The sequence below is a fragment of the Diospyros lotus genome, chromosome 1, assembly GCF_014633365.1.
Source record: "Diospyros lotus cultivar Yz01 chromosome 1, ASM1463336v1, whole genome shotgun sequence".
Taxonomy (NCBI): Eukaryota; Viridiplantae; Streptophyta; class Magnoliopsida; order Ericales; family Ebenaceae; genus Diospyros; species Diospyros lotus.
In genome coordinates this window covers 41,989,330-42,006,548 of record NC_068338.1, presented here as the reverse complement: position 1 = coordinate 42,006,548, position 17,219 = coordinate 41,989,330, and the positions used below count along the sequence as shown (strand labels likewise).

At 35.6% G+C, this 17,219-nt stretch overlaps 2 protein-coding genes and 1 long non-coding RNA gene across 4 annotated transcripts in view; 2 read left to right on the top strand and 1 right to left on the bottom strand.

Annotated features, from left to right (window-relative positions):
* LOC127788973 (uncharacterized) overlaps positions 1–16,261 on the bottom strand; it is a 23,381-nt gene extending 7,120 nt beyond the window's left edge. The window contains exon 1 of the long non-coding RNA XR_008020471.1: positions 15,682–16,261. This is a non-coding gene — a long non-coding RNA (uncharacterized LOC127788973). The remainder of the gene's footprint in view (positions 1–15,681) is intronic.
* LOC127788937 (uncharacterized) overlaps positions 1–17,219 on the top strand; it is an 88,001-nt gene that overhangs the window by 34,754 nt on the left and 36,028 nt on the right. The window lies entirely within an intron of this gene.
* LOC127788904 (ubiquitin C-terminal hydrolase 12-like) overlaps positions 1–17,219 on the top strand; it is a 74,645-nt gene that overhangs the window by 54,138 nt on the left and 3,288 nt on the right. The window lies entirely within an intron of this gene.

The window sequence follows — 17,219 nt, the reverse complement described above, 5'->3', positions numbered from 1 at the left end:
TATCACATGTTTTACAACACATTTTCCCCTACCCAGTTTGAGGGATACACATGAGCTTCCTCCTGGTGGTTGGGAGGTTTATGTGCACTTCAAATTATTTGCGTTTGATCAAATATCAAACAAGTACCTAACTGTTCAAGATATCCAATTTTCGTAATTTGTCTACATATCTTCTATTGTGATATGGACTTTTAGTTGCATACACGTTTATGTACATGTTGAAAAGAAAAGTGAGATGGTTTCGCGCCTTGGAAGACTGAATGGGGTTTTGCCCGGTTCCTTTCACTGTAGACGTTCAAGAATCCACCAAAATGGCTACCTCCTTGGAATAACACTTTTACTTGGAAGATTGACAAGTTTTCAGCAATCGCAGACTTTTATCTGAAATCTGAGTAGTTTAAAGCGGGGGAACACAAGTGGTATGTAGTCTTTACCCATCCTCTCTGGACAAGTATCTTACTATCCGTAGTAGTTAATTTGCCATGGTTTGGCCACAAATCTTCTATTATCATGGATGATATCGAGTTAATTAAGTGCTTAGCCATTAATGAGGTGCTTTCATGCCATGAAGACTGAAGGGCATTTTTTGCTGGGTTTCTTCCCTTTCTTTGGACACTTTCAACGATTCATTGAAGGGGTACCTCCTGTTATTTTGGAGCTGAGGTTTTTGTCGTCAGATATGCTGGCAAAGGAGATTGTTCACCCATGATTAAACAACCTTATAATAACGGTTTGCCTTGGAAAATTGACAGATTTTCATTCAAAGTCAGGGAACAGAAATGGTATATGGTCATCACCTTCGATCTGAAACCAAGGATTTAGGAAAGAAAAAGAGGAAGGAATTAAAAAAAATGGATGTTACTGTATCAATGGAAAAATACATGTATATACAAGAAGAAGAAATTGAGTGAACTGAATGAAAGACCTGTCAAGTGGATACATAGTGAATGATACTTTAATTATTGAAGTAGAAATTGTGGGCATGTCTGTGCTTAAAAAACTTACCATAACTAGTCAAGAGAACTAGATTAAACACCCATAATACCCCAAAGCAAAGCCACCCAGCCCAGGTTTTCTTTCTGTTCTTTTGTCATCCGGAGGTGTGACAGAAAATGAGGGACACTTTTATTCTCTTTTCATGCCAATGTATGTTAGCAAGGCTTAAAAGTGTTAGCAAGTAAGAAGTGGTGAAATGTCATCAAGATGCTTGCCTCACTCTGGATAATTGAAAGTTTCATTTGTCAAACAGTGTCGTTTGATTTGAAATTAGTTCCCTAGGTATGAAGAAGGAAGTCATTTGCATAAACTCAAAAAATAATAATAATTAAAAAAAAAAAAAACGAATTTTCAATAGAATATAATCTGTTTAATTTGGGGACTTATTAGTCCGCCGCATCCACGTCGGCTTGCTGTAGCATAGCATGGCGGATCCGCTACTGGGTAAAAGACTTATTATCATAGAAAAATTAAAAAAGAAAAGTATATGTAAATAGTGTGATTTTTCATACGTTTGTATATATTATCACTGGTCCAAAAATCAGACAAATAATTATGCTGTAAAAGTCAATGCAAGTCCATGTCAATGGCGTGACACTCTCCTGGGACACCACCACCAAACCAATTTCATTATTAGTTTTCCCTTTAATTATTATGACTTAATACTGGGAAAAAAAATTTATTATCTTTATATATATATATATATATAAGCAGGATAGTTTGGCAAAGAGTTTCTCCCCTAAATTTTGTATTAATTATTAAAAGTATTAATTATTATAGAATTAATAATAAATTTTTCAATACTAATTATAGGTTTTTCAATGTATTATTTTGTGTATATTAAATATTTATTTAATATACACATAATAAAGTAAGATAGTTTGTAAAAGAATTCTTCCCTCTAAAACTTGCATTAATAATAATTAAATTATATTTATCTTTATATTATTATTATTTTTATTAATATTATTATTATTATTATAAAAGTAGAATAGTTTGCCAAAAAAAAAAATTCCTCAAAACTTGTATTAATTATAATTAAATTATTATTACTAAAAGTAGTAGTAATTAATAATTACTATAAAATTTCTAATACATGAGTTTTTCAATACTAATCATAGGTTTTTCAATGTATTATTATGTATATATTAAATATTTAGTTAGTAAATAATTTATTATGAACACAATTAAATAAATGAATATACATTATGCACGTAAGTAATTTTTAGTCTGTAAAAATAGATACACACCAAGAAATTACACAAGATATAGCTAGAAGATCACTTTTATATTAATTTTCCATAGTCTTTCCAGCTTACTTGTTGAAAAATTATTAAAAATTATTTATAATATGTATATTATTTATCCACCTGTTTAAATATTAGTTAACTTCTAAACATGAATTTTTCAATGCATTATTATGTGTATATAAATATTTAGTTATTAAGTAGTTTGCCAAGCATTTTTTTCTTCAGCCAAAGTATTTTTACCTCTAAAAGTTGCATTAAATTAAAGATAGTAATAATTAATAATTAAAGTAAAAAATTAAGCATGAGTTTCCAATACTATTTATAATATTTATTTATAACTTAATTTTAAACCCAATTAATTTCTCATCAATTAATTAAAAATATTTATAATATTGTTTTTGATTAATTCTTCAATTAAACCCTCAATCAATCAAAAATAAATATTATTTTTGAAGAATATGAATACACAACTTGAACTATTAATTAAGTCATAGAAAATTATTCATTTGTATAAAATAAAAATAATTTGCATTTAGTACTTATTATTCCAAAGCAATTGGAAACCTCCTATAAAGTATTTTAAATTTTTTTACTATCAATTAAATAAATATTATTAATAGAAATTTTGAATAAATAATTTAAATTATTAATTATGTCATTTATAGATATTTAATTTCTCAATGAATTAAAAATAAATATTTCTTTTATAAATATTATTAATCAAAAATATTTATAATATTATTTTTTATTAACTCCTCAATTATTAAAAAATAAATATTAATGTATGAATTTTTCAATGTTAATTAAGATTTAACGTATCACATTTGCAAAACTATAGAAGAAAATTAATACATAGTGAAAGAAAAATAAGTCAAAATTTATATTTTCAAAATTTTGTTATCACTATAAAAATTAAATTTCAAGATCAGAAATTAAAAATTTTGAGTAAATTTTTTAATTTCTATTAAAAAATCCATAATTTTTCACATTTAAGAGTTTTAATTTATATTTATAATTTATAAATAAATATATAATATAATAAATAATTTTATTTTAATAATTAATCAATCACTACCTTTAATTTATTGTAAGATTAATGCATGAGTTTTTAATACTAATTAAGATTTAAGATATTATATTTTTAAGAGTAATATATAATTTTTTTAATATTAATTAAAATTTAATTTTTAAATTTATTATAATTATACCACCCGTGCATCGCACGGGTGAACACTAATTTTAAACTAAAAGGCTTTCCTTCGTTTGGAAGTCTGGGTTGAACGGATGGGTGGGTGGGTTTTTAGTCTTTTTCCACATCTATACATCATCTCACTATTTAGCTAAAATATTTGATCCTCAATTATATATTAGATGGGTAAATAACCTCATTATTATGTCATAATTAAAGAAACACAATATATTATTTTAAAAAATCGACTGACTCATCGTGTAAGAAAAGAGAAACTGGAGGCTCCTTTGCCACTTCAATATTTGTAAACAAACAGAGGCTCTTAGAGATCTTAAGGGGAGTGCCATTTTGGAGTGCTAAATTACTTATTTATAACTTTGAATAGTGTTATAGTACTTCTAAAAAATAAATCTGCTCCAATGGCAAGTGTCAAAATAGAGGTATCATTAATATTTTAATATTTTTTATTAAATTTTAAATTCAAATAATTAATATTTTATAATAAAAGTTGAAATAGACCAATTAAAAATGGCGATTAGAGTTTGCATCTTTCCTTTTTCTCTCTCCAAATATTGTAAAAATGGCACCTCAAAAGAGTTATTGCCATTTTACAACCCCATATCTCACCCCATTGGAGTGGTTAATTTTTAATCCGGGGTGTCATTTTGGCGGTTATGAAAATGACACCCCAAATGCCACTCCCCATTAAAGATGCTTTTAGGCTATCTCCAACAGTGTTATTTTCAACTCGCCAAAGCTATTTGTGGCCAGAATCTTCCAGAAAATGAGCTCCAGCAAAGCTCGTTATTGCTATTTTTGCTCGCTAAATTTTGACAACCTTGAAATACTTCGTCAATGTTGGCGATTGAATTTTTCTTCCTATCTCCTCCTCACCCCCTAACTGCTCAAGGCGAGAAGAGAGAACCAGACGCGGGAAGGGTGAAGATGAGTTGCAGGGCAGCGGCGCTAGCAGTAGATTCGGCGGCACACACCAGATCCGACGGCCACAAACAATAGCAGCAGCAACGAGCATCGGCGACACTAGCAAATCCGACGGAATAGCAATAGTAACTTGCAGCGTCTTCCCTGCAATAGATTTGGCGGAACAAAAACAGCAACAGCAACCAGCAGTGTCTTCCCTGCAACAGATTCGGCGGAACAGCAACAACAACGAGCAGCGTCTTCCCTCGATGAGTCTTCTTCAGCAGTTTTCTCAGCAAATCTTCTTCAACGGCTTCCTCGGCAAATCTGTTTCTGTAAATTTCATTTTAATTAACTCTTGCTACAGCGCAACCTATTTAGTTTCCTAATTTAATATTCTTTTCCCTACTTACTTTTTTAGAATGTTCTGTTGGTCTTACCTTTTTCATTCTTTAGAATCAATACTTGATATTTTTTTTTGTTCTAAATTGGAAGTAAGAATTGCCATGACAGATTTTCTTCTAAATTGTTGAAGCGTTAGAATAAAAGTATCATATAGAGCTTGAGATTAAAGGATAAGGAAAGGATCCATAAAATTGAAGACAATTAGTGTAATTTTTTTTTTTTTTTTACTTCTATAAGTTGGCTACACTATGTGATAATCTTTGTATAATTTTTCCCAAGTTGAATTTTCTGTGTTAATTAAATTGCTTGGTGTTTGTTAGATCATGTTTTGTTTGGAGGCAGAAAAGAAGTGGAATTTGTATTCTAATTTTGCTTAATTAGGTTAATCTCCTATTAGTAGCATTATTGGGGGAGGTTAAGCCCTTGCCCCCTGAAGCGTGAGGTGCTAAGAGGAAGGCAGCCTAGTGCTGCCTCAATTCCTCACCTCCCCATGAGGCAGCTGCACCCAACATGCACACTTGTCCAATAAATAGCTATCATGATTGAAAAACAATGTTGATAGATGAGAGAATTATGAGGTTGTAAACTAGAAATTGTTAATCGATTTTAATCAATGCCCAATTTTAATCAAACCTTCTGTTATCTAATTGAATTCCTTAAATATTAATTTTTGTTTCAGGTTGACCAATTGCATTTTGTTTGCTATGGAAAGGGATAATAATGAAAATTACTACATAAATTTGCTCAATCATGACCAGAATATTGTAGATGAATATGCAAATGTGGCAACCACTTCATCCCTACCTGATTCATCCGAAGTCAACACTAAAAGAAAGGTACGAACAAAAAATTTCTCAACGCAAGAGGATTGCATGCTCGTGTCAGCATGGCTAAATATTAGTACGGATGCTGCACATGGTAACGATCAAACTAAACAAAGATATTGGGAAAAGGTTCATGCCTATTTCCATCAGTACAAAGAGTTTGAATCTGATCGAAATTCTAATTTGCTGATGCATCGTTGGTCTACAATCCAACTTGCTGTAAGTAAATTTCAAAGATATTATAACCAAATAGATGGCAAAAATCAAAGTAGAACAAGAGAAGGTAACCTCCATCATTATTCTTTTATTGCTAATTATTAATATCATGTTGATAGTCATAGTTATTGACATCATTTTTAATTTATTAGATTTCTCAAGCAATAGAGATGTACAAGAGCCTACAAAAGTCTACTTTCACATTTCTACATTGTTGGCATGAGTTGCGATATACACAAAAATTTTCTTCGAGTTCATCGAAGAAAAAATCTAAAAGTTCTCGACATGCAAGTCCAGCAACATCATCACCATCTACTTTCGATTCAGTGAACTTGGATGATATTGATGTCCGACATAGCGACCCTTCATTGGAACGACCAATGGGAAGAGATGCTATAAAAGAACGTGGGCGAGACAATAAATCCAAGGTAACAGACTCTTCTATTGGGGAACTAGCAAACGTGTTGAAAGAAATTACTGAAAAGAGAACACAATCCCAAATGTTATTAATTGAACAAGCGAATGAGATGTTAAAGTTGGAAAGAGATAGGGTTGAACTAGAAAGAAAAAGGGAAGAACGTGAGCAACAACTTTATGAAGAAAGAATTATTGGGATTGATACTAGCAATATGGATGAACTTCAAGTTGAATATTACAAAGCTCTCAAAGTTCAAATTATTCAGAAAAAGCGAAATGCAAGGTTGCATCCAGATTTGTAATTGGAGTTGGATTAATGTATGTATAATTTCCTTTTATTAATGTATGGAGTTGGGATTAGGTGAAGTTGATGAACATCTAACTTGATGGCTATTTCTCACAGATGTTGACTCAAAACTGATAATTTTTTATTAATGCAATAGAAAACAAGTACATTAATTTATTTCAATTCTATTGTTTACCATACAGTTTCCACAAATGCTCCACAAGATCATTTTTTAGTTGCATATGAGCTTGGCTATCTCGAATTTGATGGTGAACCTGTATGAAATCCATAATTTCATTTGTGCGATTGCGAGACAATTCAATTGTTGGAGTGCCAGTAACTGTATCATATTCGGAATCCACACCCTCATGAACTGTACCACGTTCATATTCAACTATCATATTGTGCAAGATTATACAGGTCGTCACTATTTCTTTGAGTGTTTGAACGTCCCAAAAATGTCCCGGTCCACGTACTATTGCAAATTGTGATTGTAGGACTCCAAATGATCTTTCGATATCCTTTCTAACAGACTCTTGTTGTGCAGCAAAAAATTTCGCCTTATTCCCTTGAGGAGATGGAATGGTTTTAACAAAAGTAGACCACGAGGGATATATACCATCGGCAAGATAATATCCCATGGTATATTCTATTAGAACGGGTAGGTGCTATGGCACACACCAAGAGGGGGGGTGAATTGGTTATTTTAAAAATTTAATTGATAGAACTTAAAATAAAAACTTTTTGATACAGATTGATGTTTTAGAGTTTTAAAACGTAAACCATAAAAATGACAAATGAACAAAGATAAATATGAGAACCGAGTGAGGAATAAAGAAATGCTTGGAAAGATAAATATATCAAAGAACACAAGCATAAGAAAACACAAGGATTTATAGTGGTTCGGCTTAACCAAGCCTAATCCACTACCTTAGCTCCTCACTAAGGATTTTTCAAACCATCCACTAAAACCCCCTACTTAAACCAAGTAGGTCCTCTAGTCCAAGACTAGGAATTACAACCTCTTGCTTATACAAGCAAGCCCTCTAGCACCTAGCTAGGAATTACAGCCACTTGCTTTAACGAGCAAGTCTTCTAGCACAAAGCTAGGAAAATAAGAGTGATACAAATGTAAACAAGATGCTAAGAGTTGGCACTCTTAGTTACAAGTTCTCTCACAATAAAAACAAGGCTTGAATGAATTAATACAAGTTAAAATCAAAGCCTTGAAGAGAGAAAAAATTGAAGCACAATCACTGTAAATACAAACGAGAGTAACAGTAAGCTCAAATTAATTCATTCCCTTCCATTAGCCTTCTCTTGATCTCCTTGATATGTATATATAAGTGTCCCACAAAGTTGAAGAGAAATATAGCCGTTTGGAGCCGTTGGGATTTAAAAAAAATAGCCGTTGGAAGCTTTCTGCGAAACACATAGTCGATAAAGAAAATAGGTTAGTCGACTATTTTATCAAATAAAACTAGCCATAGTCGATAGACAGAAAAGCATAGTCGACTATCTTATAACACAAAAAATCCCATAGTCGACAGATCATTTTACATAGTCGACAAATGAAATAGCATAGTCGACTATCCTTTCACAATAGTCGACAGACGCAAAAATAGTCGACAGATGCAAGATATAGTCGACAGACTGAACAAGCATAGTCGACTATCCTTATGCATAGTCGACAGCACTAAATAACATAGTCGACTATCTTCTTGGAAAATCTGGGAACTTGACAAATAACATGAGAAGCACACTTGATTAATACAAAACATCACCACATATTTACCTTTCATTTACTTTAATACATAAATGTAAATAAGAAAGTACCCCCCATTTGGATTCAATAAAAATATCAAAAAAATCAAAATCCTTAAGAATAAAAAAGTAGAATTTGGATTTTAGTAGGAACTTAGGATTTTGCCATTTTACCACCTTCAAGATATACACTTTTCATTTCTTGAAAAATTCGTTAAAAATCATTTTATCACTAATGAATGTTAGTTATTGAATTACCGGGAGTTAATTTTCTAAAAAGAAAACATTTTCATATATGTCTCCTTATAAGGTGCTAGTTTTCCAGACTTAGAAAAATATTGAAACGATATCAAAATGAGTTTCAAGACATGATGCATGAACTAAAGGATTTTTTATACGATTAAGTTTCAAGCCAAAACCTTTCATGCATGTTTCAAAATATGAAAAACTTAAATTGAAAACCTTTCATTTGAATTTCTAGTTGGTCTTTTGCCTTAGAACAATTTTAGCTCTATGTTGACCAACGACTTCAAAGCTAATTCGAAAAACATTTTAGGAGATTTTATCATAATACATGTTTATTCACATCTCCATGTATAAGAATATAAATCATTTGGTTTTCATTTTAACAAAGTATTTGAAATTGATTTTTGTTGAAAACCATAAACTTGACTCATGACTTGGGGATAAAACACGATATTGTTTTTCATCATCAAAACTAAACACAAGGGTAGAATATCATATTCATGTCCATTGATAGTGTATTTTACTTCAGGACCGCGACCTTCTACCAATTCTGAGAATACAAGGGATCTATCTAACACATTAATGTCGTTCAATGATCCCGGTAATCCAAAAAAAGCATGCCATGTCCATAGATCATATGAAGCTATTGCTTCTAAAATAATGGTTGGTTCACGGGCATGACCTGTATACATTCCATGCCATGCAATTGGGCAATTGGCCCATTTCCAATGCATACAATCGATGCTGCCCAACATTCCTAGAAACTCGCGTTGCTCAGCCACGGTCATCAACCTTGCAATATCAATACTATTTGGTCGCCTCAAATATTGCTCGCCAAATACCTCAACCACTGCTTTCACGAACCTTTTCAAACTCTCTACTGTTGTACTTTTGCCAATCCTAACATATTCATCCACAACATCTGTAGGTGATCCATATGCAAGCATCCTTAATGCAGTTGTAATTTTTTGGAGTAATGATAATCCAAGAACTCTTGCAACATTATATCTTTGAACAAAGTATGAATCATGTGATTCAATTGCTACTTGAATTCGTAGTGATATACCCAACAAATATCGGAAAGTAAATGCAGATTAAATGCCAGAGGAAAAGGAAAAATTAAAAGAAAAATTTGGAGAAGCAAGTGAAGGCGAGACCCACCCGATTTTGGTGGTGAAAATCGAGTGAGTCTCGATTCCTTTGAACCGAGTCAGTCCAACTCGGTTCTTAGCCCCGTGCAATCTCAAAATCCCAAGTAGAATATGCTCAGAATATGCCATCCAGTAAGCTCCAGATGGTTGCCACACGTCCTCTCGGGAAGCCCGGGATGATTACCACGTGTCCCTCACTCCCTCCTCTATAAATAGAAGGCTTGCCTCTTCATTGGAGGGAGGATTCATTTTTTGGAGGGAGAAGGTGTCAATTTTGCTCTCAAGCATTTAAAGGGCAGTCGATTTTTTTGGGGCAGTTGGTTTTTTGGAGGCACTCGATTCTCAAAGGCAATCAATTCTTTGGGCAATCGGTTATTACTATAGGGTTAGTTCTTTGGGCAATCGGTTATTGGAACAGTGCTGGTTCTTTGGGCAATTGGTTCTTTGGGCAATCAGTTCTTTAGGCAATCGGTTATTGCTACAGTGTCGGTTCTCAAGGGCAATCTGTTCTTTGGGCAATCAGTTATTGCTACAGGATCGGTTCTTTGGGCAATCGATTTTTTGGGCAATCAGTTATTGCTACAGTGTCGGTTCCCAAGGGTAATCAGTTCTTTGGGCAATCGGTTATTGCTACAGTGTCAGTTCTCAATGTCAGTCGTTACTCAAGGCCAATCAGTTCTAAGGAAGACCCAGTCGGTTCTTAGGCCAGTCGGTTTTAATCAAGACTCTATCGGTTCTAATGAAAACCCACTCGAATCTTGGGCCAATCGGTTTTAACCAAGACCCAATCGGTTATAATCAGCAGCAAGTCGGTTCTTCAACCAGTCGGTTATAATCAGTAGCTAGTCAGTTCTTCAGGCGCCAATCGGTTATAATCAGTAGCTAGTCAATTACAATCAACAGTCAGTCGGTTATAATCAGCAGCCAGTCGGTTCATCAGCCAATCGGTTATAACCAGCACATAGTCGGTTATATGAACATTACTATTCATGAAAAAGCAATTATCCACTCGTAACTATTTATCAGCATAAACATGAACATTTATGCACATATCAGTAATGTCATGCATAATATTTGCAACATGCATTGAACATATTTCTCAGAATATTGTCTGACTTGGCCGTCGGAGGGCCCGTGCGGGGAATCCCCCCGTGTGGCCTTCTAATTGTTGCTGTGCTCACAGGCTAAATTCTGGACGGTTTTCAGTTAACCTTGGAAAACTAATCTATTGAAGGCCCCATCAGGGCTCCATACCACTTATCACATGAAGACCTTTTCAGGTATCTCCCAAAGAAGATTCTGAAGACTATTCCAGGTCCAAACCTTGTTGAATTTTAACTCCAGCCCAATCCGGATCTGTTAAAGCCTCACCAATGACACCCTGAACCCTTGACATTGATGGATACTTTTGCTCAGGTTGATCCCTAGATAAATAAATATTATTGTTGTAACTTGGTCACAACACGTAGAAATAATGATTGACGCATACAAAACCTTCTAAATAAATGTGGTGGATATGTAGGAGAATCACCAAAATAATCACGATAAAGCCTCTCATGAACTTCAACTCTATTGCGATTGATGACACGGCGGTTCATCACGGATCCATGACGACGTGATATAGAGCCGTGATCCCCAGATTGAATATGGTGTTCAACTAATGCTGTAACAATAGCCTCTTCTTCTTCATCGTCTTGAACTTCTTCATGGATCATTTGGAAGAACATACGGTTGATGTTGGATATGGTGGTTAATGTGAGTTGGTGTTTTAGATTTGTGGGTTGTAAATTCTTTAACCAAATGGATCATTTATTTATAAACTGTAAGAATATGGCTGTTGGAATATGACCGTTGGAATATAGCCGTTAGAATATGACCGTTGTTGGAATTTTAATTTTATCATACTAAAATCTTAATTTTGTTATTAAATTATATTTTGTTAAATAATTATTTTTTATAAATTTAGTAAATTGATTTTAAAAATATATTAAATATTATTAATATTTAATATCATAATATTTATTATTAAATTATAAAATAAATAATAAAATTTTATAGTAGTTAAACATTTATGTAAGGTAAAATAAATAAAATTGAAGTTTATTGATAAAGAAATGAAATAGGGAGTTAAATAGAGAAGATAATAGAGAGTGTTGCTGGAGCTAAGGGTGTTCACGGTGGGATTTGGGCAGTTTAGAGTATTTTTAACATGCCAAACCGCACATGCGGTTTGGCATTAAACCAAACCGCATGGTTTGTTTTGGTTCACAAAAATCGCACCAAATCGTACCGCAATTTGCGGTGTGGTCTAGTGCGATTTTCGTGGTCTGATGTAATATTGATCAAAAGCAAGCAACGACCACATATCTAAACCAAATCCATAGAATAGTCCTAAAGCCTGAAACTCAAAACCCAATAGAGCACTAAAGGAGATAACTTACAGTGGTAGTGAGTGAGAACGAGCGCGAGAGAGAAGTAGGGGTGTTGGGCAGCTCGCACAATAGTGACCGCCGACCACCGAGTGAAATGCAAGGAGCCATCGACCATCGGCTACAGCGTTATGGATGGCGATAGTATGGGGCAGTAAAGATATCGGCGGTGGAGCTCACGACGATGGGAGGCAGTTGCAGCGATGGAAGAGAGGCTATGGGAGCAAAAAGCGAGAGAGAGATAATGTGAGAGAGAGAGAGAAATGAGAAATAGAGGTATCAGTTGTGTCGGGCAGAGAGAGTGTGAGAGAGAATTGTGGGACAGAGAGGTTGTGGGAGCAGAGAGAGAGAATGTGTGTGAGAGAGAGATGGAGGCGTTAGTGTGTCACTCGTGTTGCAGGAGAGAGAGAATGTGTAATACCTGGTATTACATGATATTGAAAATAAATAATTTTTGATTATTTTGAAAGGATCTCGGGTGGTTCGGGAAGTCCAAAGGTCGGTTTCGAGAAATTAATTAATAAAAATTGTCGAATTGATGGCTGGGAATGCCTCGGGACTTGGATGTCCAGGGAAGATGGCAAGAGATTGATGAGAGTCTCGAGATGAGGATAGTAATGCTGGAAGCGGTCCGACCGGGAATAATTTTTGAAATAAATTCTGTATAAACCCGAGTGGGTGCAAATATCGAATAGTCAAATGGGACCTCCTGGAAGCTGAGGGGACCCTAGGGGTGGTTCGATTTTCTGAGTAAGGCAACCCTTAAGTGTTTTCGGGTCGAATAAAGGTCTCATGCAGCCGTAGGGACAAGGTCGGTATTCCTAAGTAGCGGTCAGTTCTTAATTTTGATAAATCGAGTTTTGGTGTAGCTTGGTGGTATAATTTAAAGTCTTGGGAGGGTCCAAGAGCAATTATAGAAAATCCCTAAATGTAATTATTATATTCCTCGACTGGAATTATGGTAAAAATAGGGGGATTAAAAATTGTATTTATGTATATATATATATATATAGCCGTGTGAGGAAGCTTCTTGAAGCTTCCTAGTGAATGTCTCTGTAAATTTGAAATGAGAGGGCAGACCATCCGAGAGATGGCATGGCCGAGAGAGGCATCGCGCGCAAGAGAGAGGGAGTCCGCGAGAGAGAGCATTGTGAGAAAGAGTGAAGTTCGGCCATGGCAGTAGCTGCCATGGCCGACGATTGAAGCAAGCAGCAATGGCGATTGAGGTAGCGTCGGGTGGAGCTGGTCCAGCAAGCTCCCCAGCTGGCTCGCGATGGCGCCGGTGGTGATCAGCAAGGTCCTCGCGACGGAAGGCAGAACGGTTGAGGCGGCTAGGAGCTCTATGGTCGGCTATGGCAGCCGGCAGTTGTAGCGTAGAGGAAGCTTGGTCGTGGTGGCTGCTCACTCTGATGGCAGCGGCTGGTGGCGGCGACGATGTGGTCGGGAAGGCTGGCGGTGCTGGAGGCAGGCCTCGGCGGCGAGCGGCAATGGCCGGTGGTCAGCTCTGAGAAAGATGAAGAGAAGGCACACGTAGGGGAGAAGGCGCGAGAGGTAGGAGGAGATGAACAGTAGAAAAGAAAAGGAAAAATAAAAGAAAAAGAAAGGGAAATAAAGGAGAAAAAAATAAAGAAAAAATAGTCAAAAATTTCAGAAAAATTAGGGAAAGTTTTGGAAATTAATTTGGGGCCCGAGGAGCGTGCTGGAGGCTGAAAATGAGATTTGGGCTCAAGATTTATAGCCAAGAAATCAATGCCGGGTAAGTGTTTTCCCGATGTCTTCTCTAGAATTAATCAAGGTAAATTGAGTTAATTCTTTCCTAATTATTTTCATTAAATGAGATAATAAATTGTGTAGTATTGGTTGGATTGAATCCTCGGGTAGGGTTGATTGGAAGTTGTTGTCGGGTGAGTTTTGCGATGTGTGGCGAAGTTGAGGGCATTGGTTGAATGCCGGATGTTAATGTTTGGTTGGATTTTTGTGTGTTTGACTCTAGGTTCGACTGGGAAGGCAGTGATCCTAGAAGAGCTCGGAGTTCTGGCTGGCGTTCTCGCCAAGGCAAAGATGAAGCTTCGAGCCAGGTAAGGGATGGCCCCATGTGGAGGTGGCCTTATAAGTTGGTAAATGTGTTTGATAATGTTTTTATGTAGCATTTGCATGTAGTGGTTGTTACTTGTGTGATGCAAGATCTAGTGGACCAATGGCCATATGAAGGACTAGTGTTGTGGGGGCCGATAGGTTGATGCCTCGAACCTTGGTGGGTTTGTGAGGATGTGTGAGCCTAGCCTCATTTGCATGCGTTTGGCATATATAAATATGGTTATATTCATATTTACATGCATTGCACCCTTACTGAGTCTTTATGACTCATGAGATTTTACCTCATGTGTAGATTATGCGAGTCCAGATGCAAGCAGGGATGGTGCCGGAACGCTATCGTGGCAATTAGCTTGTTGCTTGAGATGTGTTATTGTGTACTCTCATGTATTTTCATATATGTATTTATGTAATTAAATGTAAGCGATATTGAGCATTAGAGATATTTAGTTGTTGTAATCATAATGTTGTGATAGACGATTGTGAGTCTACGTGTTGTGGATGTAGTTTTAGTTGTTGAAGCCAAGTTCGGACCAAGTAAAGACCAGCGAAGTATGTTCTCATAAATCCCCAATACTCAGCGAAGTGTTGTTATACTAGTTTTGTGCCTAGGTCACATCTGGCTTGCTATGAGGCGAGTTGAAGAGAGGTGAAGCTCACTCGAGTTTCGGGTCTCGGTCCGCTGAATTTTCTTGTTTAAGTTGGGACCTATTCCTGAGTAGAGCGAAGGGAAAGACGAAGTCTAATTCCCACATAGGGCGTTTCCTATTAAAACATAATTCAACCCTTCAGTTGTGATTCGTCGGGTGAGTAATCCGATCGATTATTTATCGGTGGCGCCCATAAATGAGAACGGATCGTTACAAAAGGGTTGAGTCAAAATGGCATTGGCATTAGCATTTAATTAATGCAAATGACAAGTCTTAATGGCATTGGCAATTCACAGCTTTAATTAATGCAAAGGAGATAAATGACATTGGCATGCGTGCAAGTATCTTTAATTAATGCTAACGACGGTTCTTTATTAATTTAATAATAACTTATATAATTATAATATTTATTATACACGAAAATATGAAGAATCGGACCACCAAGGGCTCAAATTGTGTAAACCACGGTTTGAGCATACAGCAAATTGTTTTCGACTGCTCTGATGAAAAAATCGACCGGTTCGATGCGATCCGGTTTGGTCTGGCTAATTTTCGTGATGTGTCAATTTTTTTGCATATCTCTAGTTAGAGCAGACACAATTTTTGAGATAAAATTAAAATAAAAAATAAATTATTTATAATATAATAGAAAATTGAATGAGGAGGCTTGCTCGAGATAGTCTTAGGTGGAGAGTGTAAGGCCCGATTTCTGGCCTTATCATCGAGAAGGCCTGAGGAGCCGAGCCCATGTGCAAAGGGAGCCCTAGGGCTTCAAGCTCCCTTCCTCTTAGGCTCTTCCACAGCCGCTAATTCCTTCCTTCGAGGCGTCGATCAACCTTCCACCTTTTCATCCCCCATTCACGAATCGGGAATCTCGTACCTTTTCTTCCATGGCAGCAACGTCGTCCCCTCTTGCAAGATTTATTCAGCAAAACCGACTCCCTCTTCTCGCTCTTTCTCTTGCGCTATCTTCTGCCCTCTCTCTCTCTCTCGCTCGACTTCTTCTTCTGAGTGCTGTGGGTGGCCGGAAATCGCAGGTAAGAAAGTAGCCCTGTGCCGTCATTCCGGTGATTTTGATTCTGTGTGGGGTTGCGCCATGGCCAAGATTGATGGTATCTTGGTTCGTGGCTTCGAATCCCCTTTGCCTTCCCTCGGTTCGGTCTTGTCTTCTCGGACGCCATGTCCGATCTTGCTTCTTCTTCTGCTTCCTCTGCGTCGTCTTCTTCTTCTGCTTCTTTTGCGTCGGCTTCTTCTTCTTCTTCTTCGCGATGAACCCTAGCCCCAAACAGCAAGATGGCCGTGGCTTGGCGGCCTCCGACGAGAGTGGTCGGAAGCCAAGCCACCGCCGCTTGCTGACACTCCCTTCCCCAACCCCCTCACGCGCACAGCCTGGCAGCCAAATTTCCAAACCCTAAAAATTAATTTTGAGTGTTTGGTTGGTTGGTGCAAGCCTAATCCAATCCATGTATAAGCTGCACCTGATTGCTCCAAATTATTCCAGAATTAATTTAATATCTAAATTGATAAAAAATAATTGAGATAATCAATTTCAATGATTATCTAATTCTTGATTTAATACAATCCATATTTATTTAATGTCCAAATAAAGGTAATTGAAATAGGCAATTTCAATGCTTATTATTTAATACATAATATTAAAACTATCTTATGATACAAATTTATTCCTACTTATGTCAAATTTGTCTGAACAAGCATCTAAGGAGGAGGGGAGGGGGAATATGTCCCCTCTTTCAGTTTACTTACACTGAGCAAATTTTATGTTAATGCAAACAAGAGAACATTTTTCTCATACTCATGTTTATCTACTTCTCAATTTATTTATATTAACTTATGATTTATTGACTTTCTAAATAGATGTATATTACATTTGGTTAGCCACATCCAATTCTTAACCAATTCTTATTTTAATTTTGTAACTAAAAGAAATTTAATTTGGATCAAGTCCAATTTTATTTCAGATCGAACCCAAGTTTATCTTCAAAAAATTCTAAATTTAATCAACACATTCTATTAATGCACAACTAATTTTCTTAAAAGTTCAGCATTAGAATTATATTCACTTCACTCTATTTTTCACACTCGTACCATTTGTGATTCGTTAGTTATTTAGGATAAACATTTTATATTGTTGGAAATATTTTAGATCTCACATTTTTTTTATTTAATTCTCATGTAGTTTAATATTTTTATTAAGTGGTTTTGATTCGACCCAACTAAGAGGCAAACGAAAGAATTTCAAATTTAATACAACAATATGAATGTGTAATTTGTATTATAGTAACATTTGCTTCATGCATATTGCTAATCATCATTGTATTCTTAATATACTATCATGATAATATTTCTTAAAATTGCATTTA